Source organism: Coenobita brevimanus, chromosome 79 (assembly GCF_032717465.1).
Source record: "Coenobita brevimanus isolate Jiangsu-jjx chromosome 79, ASM3271746v2, whole genome shotgun sequence".
NCBI classification, from domain to species: Eukaryota; Metazoa; Arthropoda; class Malacostraca; order Decapoda; family Coenobitidae; genus Coenobita; species Coenobita brevimanus.
Window position 1 is genome coordinate 15198731 of NC_137032.1, and position 10218 is coordinate 15208948.

The window sequence follows — 10218 nt, forward strand, 5'->3', positions numbered from 1 at the left end:
TAACCTCCTTGTTGAAGTGTCTGTGGAACCAATCTCTGAAGCTCTTAGTGGTCAACCAGGCTTTCACAGTATGATACAACAAAACAGGCAGGCTATCCATCAACCCATGGAGACAACATGATTGTTTTGCACGCCCAGCAGCAATGAGTCTGAGGCGGTGCATCCAGTTAGCACTGGCATGGCACAAAACAGAGACACGTTGTTTGGACAACTTCCAACCAGGCACAGCCTTCTCCCTTTCCTCACACTGGGTAGGAATGTGCAAGGAGCAGTACAACAGACCAGTTTTGTCAGTGTTATAGACTTGACCAAGGGCAAGGCCCTTGTCTTTGATCAGGTGCTGCAACTTCTGGCAACGCAGGTCTACTTCTTCTGCTGATGAGTCCAAGGCTTTGCCGTGTGCCTTACAGCCAGTAAGTCCATGGCGTAACTTGAACCAAAAGAGCCATCCCTTGGACACCTTGAAGTCTTGCACGTTGTGCAGGCATGCAAACTTCTCTGCAGCAGCCTTCACCTCGGTTCCATGCACTAGCACACTGGCACCATGTTGCTGACAAAACCACATCAAAGCTGACCGGTCGATAATGGAGTGCCAGGCTTGGGCCATTACCTTTCTGCCGCCACGATGTGTGCTTTTGCCAAAGTCCTGTCCTCACTGCGTAAGGTTGTTGCATGACTTCTTGATATCGAAAGTTGTTGAACGGGCTAGACCATATTCGTGAAGAATGCATCCTGTGGTCCAGCCCGTGTCAACCTTGCCCAATATTTCACGCTTCTTCTTCAGACTCAGAACCTTACTCTTTCGTTTCTCAGGTAGTGGTGGGGCCATTACCACACACACAAGAATACAGCAGAGCAGGATCACAAGCTGAAGAAGATAAGGAACCACCACAAAAGCAACTGCAGTCACAGCCATCATTGCAAGCAGAACCACTCACAAGGAGCAGAAAGGTGGGAACTGGGATGCGGGCTTTTGTTAGCCAGCAAGCAGTACAGTACAGCGCTGCTGTGTCGCACCCAGTGGTTGCTATCGAGCACAGAGGAAGCCACATGCAGCAAAGTGACATCTGTCTATAAGGTTCAGTTCCGTTTGCCCAGGCAAGTGTTAGTACATGACGGCAGCAGCAGATGACCAGTAGATCACTGCCTCAGGCTGTGCAAGACTAAAGAGGCCTGCCAGGCGACTCTGACCATTTGGCTGGGAAGCACACAGGCACAAGTGATGGGGGGGTTTCTGCACTAATCCCGGAGGCCAGGAGACTCTCGCCATTCGGTGTAGGGCCAGACAGGTGGTTTCAATGTACATTTACTCATGACTTGTGGTCTGTGTTACACCCGTGGTGGCCACCAGTACCCCTCAGCTGGGAACAGCATTCAAAATAACCATACAGTTTTCTCGAAGATATGCTCAGTGTCTTTCCTAGGCAAAATTATATAGATATCTTTACCTAATCTTACCAAACCTAACCTTTCCTAATAGGGCTGCTTGGCTAAGGTGACAAATACCCATACCGAATGAATGTGTATTGTACAGTACAGTACAGTATGGTACTGTGCATATTGTACACACATACAGTTCTGTACTGTGTACAGTACAATACTGTAGGACTATCATATGCAATAGTACAGAAATTACTGTACTGATATTCTTATTGTAATCATAGCACGTGAAGGAATCTCTTTTCGTGTGTGGTGCGAGTATGTCTCCCAATGGCCGTGCATTTTTCGACTGTCAGTTTAGAGGCGGATGAGCGCTGTCACTGAACATGTACTCGTGAGTTGTGGTCTGTGTTACACGTGCAGTGGCCACCTGCACCCCTCAGACAGGATGTCCTTTCAAAAATAACCATAGGATTTTCCGAAAAATATGCTCAAGATGTTTCCCAGGCATAATTACATAGGTAATCTGTATTTTACCCTACGAAACGTAACCTATCCCAATATGGCTGCTTGACAAATGTGGATGACTGTGACATTGAAACGAATACCCATACCGAATGGAAGAGTAGTGTACAGCATTGTATTGTACATACACACATATAATACTGTACTGTGTACAGTGCAGTACTGTAGTACTATCATATGCATTCGTACAAACATGACTGTACTAATACTAATATTGTCATCATAGCATGTGAAGGAACCTCTTTGTGTGGCGCATGTGTGTCGCCTGGTGACCGTGCAATTTTCGACCTTCGATAGAGAGAGGCGGACGGGCGCTGTCACCAAACATGTTCTCGTGGGTTGTGGTCTGTGTTACACGTGTGGTGGCCATCTGCACCCCTCAGCCAGGAACCACTCTCGCCTCGTCCTTCCAAAAATAACCATGGGATTTTCTCTAAAATATGCTCATTATATTTCCCAGGCAAAATTACATAGGTTAAATGTATTTTACCTTACCAAACCTAAACTCTCCCAATATGGCTGCTTGGCAAAGGTGGGTGACTGTGGCATTGAAACAAATACCCATGCTGTGTACAGTACAGTACTATAGTACTATCATATGGTTTGGTGCATGAATTACTGTACAGTACTGATGTACTCAGCATGGGAATGTCTTTCTCTCTTTCTCTCTCTTTGTGTGTGGTGCGAGTGCCTCCTGGTGGCTGTGCGATTTTTGACCTTTGGTAGAGAGGCGGACGGATGCTGTCACCAAACGTGTACTCATGGCTTGTGGACTCTGTTCCATGCTGGTGGCGGTTGGGCAAGACTTAGCCCTGTGGCCACGCCACTTTCAATGTTTGTTGGAGAGGCGGATGGATGCTGTCACCGAACATGTACTTGTGGGTTGTGGTCTGTGTTACACCTGCAGTGTCAATGAGGAAAAGGCTAACCCGGTGGCTGCACAGTACAAGACATTGGGTGGGGATGCATACAGACGTTTTGACACCACTTGCGGGTTACAGTGATATTGCTCAAGTGCTGGAGGTTCATTGGGAATGATTGGACGATCATGCGACTTTGACCATTCAGTACAGGGGCAGACAGACATTTTAGCTCTGGTTCTGGGTTACAGACTTCTTCCTGCTCACGGCTCGAGCCTAGCGATCATGATACCGAACGTTTGGATATGTTGGCTGGCTGGCTGAAGTTCTCGGGCACTTTTACTTCTGGGTAATAGCAAATAATTTCGGATAATGGTTTAATAGAGCCAAGGCCCAGCATCTGCATAATGAACACACTGGATAATGAACATACGGATAATTGAGTGATTACATTTATATATATATATATATATATATATATATATATATATATATATATATATATATATATATATCTCTATCGAGAGAGAGAGAGAGAGAGAGACAGGATCCCACTGCTACCTGGCGTATCCCAGGGTGACTGATTAGGAAAGGCCTTGCAGATATAAGAGGTCCTGTCAAAGACAGAGCAGACCATGGGACCTCCTGTGGATATATAGGGCTCCACCAAATATGCTGAATGAGGTGGCACAAATAATTACATCTCACCATAAACTATTTGGCTGGGAGGTGAGATTATTTGCCACAATCCCTGCCAATCAAACTTGAATTCTGGTGTTAATGATTTGATGGGCGTTCCTGTTGGATCATCGTCTACTAAATGTCCAACCACACTGCCTCCTGTGCTTAGGGCAGTGTTCTACCAAAAATGAGTAGGCATTGTCTCGGTAAATCAGAGACTGGGACATTAAAAAAACTGAAAATCCAGAAAGATCTAAATGTACCGTGTAAAAGCATTGCAGAAGATTACAACTTTGATTATTTAATGACTGAACTAGAAATAATTAGTTGGGGTATCGTAGGTCTGTGTGAAATCCACAGAAAAGAAGAAAAAATAATGCATCTCTAACACAGCAGCCACCAATTTTACTACACAGGGAGGCAAATTGAAAGAGTTAGTGGTGTAGGATTTCTAGTTAACAGAAATATTACACAGAACATTGCTGAATTCACCAGTGTATCTGATAGGGTTGCATGGATTGTAATTAGACTAAGCAAAATATACACGTTAAAAAAATGCAAGTATATGCACAGATCTCTCAATGCTCAAATGAAGAAACAGAAACATTGTACGATGACATACCTCAGATTACAGAGGAAGAAAAGACCAGGTATATGATAATATGCGTGGGAGATTTCAATGCAAAAGTTGGCAGATAGAAAAATGGAGAAATATGTATGGGGGAATTCGGAGTGGGATCAAGGAATGGCAGAGGTGAAATGGTGACAGATATTACTGAAATGTATAACATGAGACTAAAAAACACATCTTTTCACAAATGAACAGGGAGAAAATGGGCCTGGAGATGTCCCATTGGAGAATAAAGAGTGAAATCGACTTAATTATAGAAGGTAAGAATAACACGCTCACAAATTTCACAGTTATCAACAAAGTAAATTTAGGTCGCACAGCCAGACTCAGTTTTAAGAATGAAAGAAATATTATTCAAAATGTCCAATACAGTAAGCAAAAACAAAGCAGCCCTTATATTTAGAAATAATGAACAGATTTCAGGCTTTATGTTACGCTAAGTCTGCCATTGATGAGTTGAATGATAGACTAACATAAGTGCTAAGAAAATCAAATACAACCAAAGGCAACATGTATTAAGAAAAGGCTCTCTAGCTCATGAAAATAAGAAATTAAATGAATGTAAAAACAAAGAAGGATGAAATAGAAAGAGCAGAATTAAATAAACTTATCAACAAGAGACAGAGAGAAGAAAAAAAACTTGGAACGGATCAAAGAAACCACAAAAAAGCAAAAATCTGAAACAGGTTCGAAGTACAATGGCACTTGGAAAGCAACAATTTATATCACTGAAAGACAAAAACAGTGAAGTCATTAAATGAAGATATATGATGGTCACAAGAGTTGTGGAATTTTATAAGGAACTGTATGGATCAAAGACAATAGTACCAACAGCTATCTTGACGGAAGTGGGGTACCCAAGGTAAGACGAGACGAAGAAAACATTTCCCTTAACTGTATGAAAAGAGCTAGAGCCCGGGGAGAATATGGAATAGTGACAGATTTACTGGCAGATACAGGAATAGAACTACAAAACTGCCTCTCTCACTTATTTACTCACTGTATAAAAAAGAAGAAAATTCCTAAAACATGGTGCAGTGCAATAGTTAGTTTCCTTTACGAAAAAGTCAACCCAAAAAATCTTAGTAACTATCTGCTCATTAGCTTACTACCAGTTATTTACAAACGCGTCACTAGAATCCTTACGAACTGAATTACAACAGTTTGGAAGAAAACCAACATCGTCAGCAGGCACGACTCTGAAGCGGGTATTTGACTGCTGATTTTATACCCACAGTGAATCAGCTAATTCAGAAAACTACAGGCTATAATGAACCACTGTGCTTAGGTTTTGTTGATTGCAAAAAGGCTTTTGACTCAGTGGAGCACACAGAAATTATAAATGCATTGTGGGAACAAGGAGTAAAAATGTACAATATAAAACTGCTTGAAAACATATAAAGAGGGAACTGCTACAGCTGAATGACATAAAGACTCAGAAAATATTAAGATTGAGGAGAGTGTGCATCGGGGAGATACAGTCCCCCCAAAACAATTTACAGCATGCCTAGAAGGTATTTTCAGAAAGCTAGACTGGGAAAACAAAGGAGTAACCATAATGGAGAAAACCAAAACCATAATCAGATCTGTAGATGACATTTCCTTAATCTCAGAAACAACAGAGACATTGCAAGAAATGTTTATTGACCTAAACAGGCAAACGCTCTTATTACGACAAAACATGGACCGGAGTTTAATTATGTTTAATCCAAATGCACCAAAAAGTATAATCAGAATAAGCGAAGAAATTCTTGAAGAAATTGAGGGGTAGGGACCTCCTCCTCTGTTTTTCTAGTTCTTAAAAAGAGACAGGCCAGAGAAAGGGATGGGGGATGGAGTTATCCCCGTACCCTGAAGATTGGGTCTATGAATGTGCATGGATGTAGTACGATTGAGGCTAAAAAGGAGGAGATTGGGAGAATGTTCGTGAGAAGCAAGTTGGATGTGTTAACTTTGAGTGAAACGAAGATGAAAGGGAAGGGTGAGTCTATGTGTGGAAGTGTGAATGGAAGATTGTCAGATGTTGATAGAGGAAGGGCAAGAGAAGGTGTGGCCTTGTTAGTGACACCGGAAGTACAGCAGCGTGTGATTGAATGGAAGTAGGTGTCATCGAGACTGATGTGGGTGAATGTGAAATTCGAATGTGAGTTGTGGGTGTTTGTGAGTGCCTATGGGCCTGGTAGTGAAAAGGACGAAGAAGAGAGGGAATCTTTCTGGAATGATGTTGACGAGTGTCTACAGAGTTTTGGAGCGAATGTGAATATGGTAATGATGGGAGATCTGAATGCTAGTGTGGGAAATGTAGCAGTTGAAGGTGTAAGTAGTATGCATGGTGTGGCTGGAAGAAATGAAAATGGGGAATGAATGATAGGGATGTGCGTCGAGTGAGAGATGGTGATTGGAAATACCCTGTTTGAAAAGAAAGATATTTATAAGTATACATGGGTGAGACAGGAGGGTGGAAGGGTTGTTGACAGAGCATTGATGAATTATGTGGTTGTGTCCAGGAATGTAATAGGAAGATTGTTGGATGTGAGAGTTCTGAGAGGGGAGGGTGGAGGTATGTCTGACCACTACCTGGTGGAGGGAAAGTTAAGAGTAGGTAAGAGGTGGGTGAGAGCTAGGAGGGCTAGGTGTGGCAGGGAGGTTTTGAAAGTGAGTGAGTTGGATAAAAGAGATAAAATGATAGAGTATCAGGAGAAATTGAAAGATGAGTGGAACGCTATGATGAAAGATCAAGGGGAAAAAATGGCAAGTGTGGAGGGGAGGAACTTGGCAGTTGTTTAAGAGTGCTGTGGTGGGGACACGTAGAAGAGGTGTGTGGTGTGAGACATATGGGTGGTAGTGTAAGAAAAGGAACTAGGGTAATGGTGGTGCGAGGAAGTAAAGTAATGTAGCTGTGGCTGAGAAGAGACGATGCACATATGAAGATGTGGCTGCAGAGAGGGAAAGGATGAGAGTGTCCCATATGAGACGTATAAGGAGAAAGAGAATAGGGACGAGAAGGGCTGTGCGTGATGCTAAATTGGCAGCAGATGAGAGGTGGGGTAGGCGGCTGACTGAGAATTTTCAACAGAATAAGAAAATGTTCTGGAAGGAGGTGAAAAGGGTGTGAAAGGGAGAGTCTGGGAAGAAAGAGCTAGCACAAGCAGAGGATGGAAGGATGTTAACTGAGATGGATGCAGTAAGGAAGAGATGGGCAGAATATTTTAAAAGATTGTTTAATGTAGAGGAGGAAAGGGTGGCTGAAATTGTGGCAGATGTAAGGGTGCAAAGAATAAATGTGTTGGGAGAGTTGAATGATTCTTTGATGACGAAGGAGGAAGTGCAGGAGGCAGTAAAGGAGATGAAAAAAGGGAAAGCTGCAGGTATGGATGGGTGTGCTGTGGAATGCCTGAAGGGTGGTGGAGTGACTATTGTTGACTGGGTTAGTAAGATAGTTGAATTTGTGCTTTGTGAAAGCTATGGTGCCAATTGACTGAGCAAGTGCCTGTGTGGTCCCGTTGTATAAAGGCAAGGGTGATAAGTATGAATGTACTAGCTTTAGGGGTATAAGTCTTTTGAGTGTTGTAGGTAAGGTGTATGGTAGAGTGTTAAGTAAGAGAGTTAGAGAGGGTACAGAGGGAGTGATTGGTGATGAGCAGTGTGCCTTTAGGAGAGGGAGGGGATGTGTGGATCAGGTGTTTGCTGTGAGACAATGTATGAAAAGTATTTAGCGAAAGGCAAGGATGTGTTTTGGGCATTCATGGATTTAGAGAAAGCATATGATAGAATTGATAGGGAGGCTTTGTGGATTGTTTTAAGACTGTATGGACTCGATGGTAGGTTACTAAAAGGGGTGAAAAGTTTTCATGTAAATAGTACAGTGTGTGTAAGAGTGGTAAATAGTGTGAGTGATTGGTTTCCTGTGAGAGAGGGGCTGCGGCAGGGATGTGTGATGTCGCCTTGGTTGTTTAATATTTATGTGGATGGTGTTGTAAGGGAGGTGAATGCAAGAGTTTTAGGTGGCGGTCTGAATCTGGTGAATGTTGATGGTAGAGAGTGGAATCTGAAGCAGCTGTTGTTTGCAGATGATACTGCACTGGTGGCTGATTCAAAGGAGAGACTGAGACAGTTGGTAGAGGAGTTTGGAAGGGTGTGTGAAAGGAGGAAATTGAAAGTTAATGAGAACAAGAGTAAAGGGATGAAGTGTACTAGGTCGGTAGATGATAGGGGGATGAATATAGTTTTGAATGGTGAGTTGCTTGAGGAGGTACGGTGTTTAAAGTACTTAGGGTCACATGTTGCTTTGGATGGAAGAATAGATGCAAAAGTGAAGTTTAGAATGAATGAAGTAGGAAAGGTGCTGGGAGGAATAAAAAGTGTTTAGATGTCGTCTGCTTAGAATAGATGTAAAGAGAAGGCTGTATGAGGGTGTTGTGGTACCGACTGCATTATATGGGGCTGAAACATGGAATATGGGTGTAGCAGAAAGGAAAATTTCGAACGTAATGGAGATGAAGTGTCTGAGAATGTGTGGAGTGACAAGTATGGATCGAGTGCGAAATGATGAAGTGCGAAGGCAAACTGCAGTTGTTCGGGAGATGGCTGATCGAGTTGAGCAGAGGGTGTTGCAATGGTTTGGGCATATGGAGAGAATGGATAATGAGCGATTGGTGAAAAAGATAATTAGATCTGATGTGAGAGGTGTAAGGCTGAGAGGGAGACCACGAGTAAGATGGATGGACAGTGTGAAGAAAGCATTGGATGTGAGAGGGATGTCTGCTGAGCAAGGAAGAGTGGCTGTGCGTGACAGAAATAAATGGAGAGAAACTGTGAATGAATAAATGATGATGCAGCCCTGAGGGGATATTCTTCCGCATTTGGTCTGATGAGCTAATCAGGTCAAGTGCGGGTTAGGGGATGGGTCTATTATGATGTGGCAGGGGTAAACTAGCTCTGCTGTTGGGCCCTGCTGCGGTTGTCACTGATTGCACTGCGCAGTTAACCCTCGTGCGGTGTGGTGCGGTGAGGATCTGTCCCTTTTTCCCTTTGGGGCTAAGATGCGAATGAATGTGTTTGAATGGATGAGTAAATGGGGAGTGTGTCGTCCTGTCTCGGCTACCTCCCTTTCCTTGGGGGAAGCAGCCTAGGTATATACATAGATAGAAAATTACTTAGGGCAAATACTAAGACAAATGAAAGAAAATGATGGCTAAATAAGAGGATGCATTACAGTTGGATGGAAAACTTTCGGTAAACACAGATACATCATGAAAAGTACCTTGCCAATATAAATGAAGTGAAAAGTATATAATGAATGTATAATCCCAGCAATGACATACGGTTGTGAGACCTGGAAACTGGAAAAAAAAAAAGGTGTAAAAATCAACAAATCCATTTTCAAAGAGCAATGGAATGGTCAGTGTTGGGAATATATTTATTCATCATTATCATTCATCATCCAATCCTACGTTGCCCCACGAGAAGCGCAGAAGCCCGAGGCTAAGCAAGTTCGTCCAGACATTTAAGATAAGAATGACCAGGATCACTCAACCCTGAGTGGCACTGCTTGAGCAATAAACCCCAACCACCTCCTGGATAGCTGTAAACCTTCACTGGCTCAATCTGATTGGAGCGCCGTAATTACGCACTGCACCAACAGGCGCCATATTTTGGTTACATGGTTACCACCCAGCGTAGTAAACGATTTCCTGGTGTACAGGATATCATTTGGCTTGTAAGACAGTGTATAGTCACCCATAGGCAGAAGGAAACGGAAAGAATGAAGGAAAGACAGAAGTGGGAGTGTAAAGTCCCCCGTAGGCAGAAGGATGTGGAAAGAATGAAGTAAAGAAAGACAGAAGAGGAAGGAAGGAAAGAAGGAAGGAGAAGAGGAAATGGCAGACACCCGAGAGCAGCATTACAACGAGTGAGTGGATGGTGAGTGCCCCCACCTACCACCAGGGAATATATTTAAGAGACATGAAAATATCAATTCGGATGAGAGAGCAGAATAAAGTCATAGACATTACTGGAGTTACAAAAAAACAGAAATGGAGTGGGCAGATCATGTAGCAAGACTCAGGGATAACCGATCGAGCAAGAGGCTGACCGACTGAATTCAAAGAGATTGGAAGCACAGCAGCAAAAGGCCAGGCA

General features: G+C 43.1%; 1 pseudogene; it reads right to left on the bottom strand.

The window, feature by feature from the left end:
- Nucleotides 1-1105: 1105 nt before the first annotated feature.
- Nucleotides 1106-10218, bottom strand: part of LOC145409030 (uncharacterized) — a 115722-nt pseudogene continuing 106609 nt past the window's right edge.